The 552-nt window shown below is 50.5% G+C and overlaps 1 protein-coding gene across 1 annotated transcript in view; it reads right to left on the reverse strand.

Moving 5' to 3' along the window:
• LOC113209398 (uncharacterized) overlaps nucleotides 1-552 on the reverse strand; it is a 13,507-nt gene that overhangs the window by 1,335 nt on the left and 11,620 nt on the right. The gene's annotated exons all lie outside the window — the stretch shown is intronic.

The following is a 552-nucleotide window of genomic DNA, read 5'->3' on the forward strand; positions in this document are numbered from 1 at the left end:
CCGTCCGGGACCGGAGCCAAGCAGGGCGGGCCGGGGCCGTCCGGGGAGGGCCGGGCGCCCCGCCCTGTAGGGCTGTGCGGTTATTGAAATTTGTAACCGGTTGTCGGTTATTTCAATAACCGCTAGAATAACCGGTTTCCGGTTATTCTAAAATAACCGGTTATTTTTTAGTAACCGGTTCTTTTAACATAACAAGGAGAATTGGGATGTCACAATTACATCAAAATGACGTCAAAAAGTCACTTTTTTGCAACGAGGGACGTCATTTGGGACGTCATATCAGTGTCAATTTTTCCAAAATGACTTCATGTTGACCAAGCTGTTCTCCTTGGGAGCCAGTTAACTGGGAAAAACCGGTTACACCTGTAACCGGTTACTCGCAAAAGTTAAAACCGGTTAAACCGTTCATGGAATAACCGGGAAAAATAACCGGTTAACCGGTTTCAGGCACAGCCCTAGGTCTCGTCCCCGCAAGAGGCGTAGCCGACCGTGGCTTATAAGTCTATTATGTGACATGTCACGCCCCGCGTCGCGAGCGCCCCCGGCACCGCC

This window comes from Frankliniella occidentalis, unplaced genomic scaffold, assembly GCF_000697945.3.
Source record: "Frankliniella occidentalis isolate FOCC.00 unplaced genomic scaffold, Focc_3.1 Scaffold7, whole genome shotgun sequence".
In the NCBI taxonomy this organism is placed as follows: domain Eukaryota; kingdom Metazoa; phylum Arthropoda; class Insecta; order Thysanoptera; family Thripidae; genus Frankliniella; species Frankliniella occidentalis.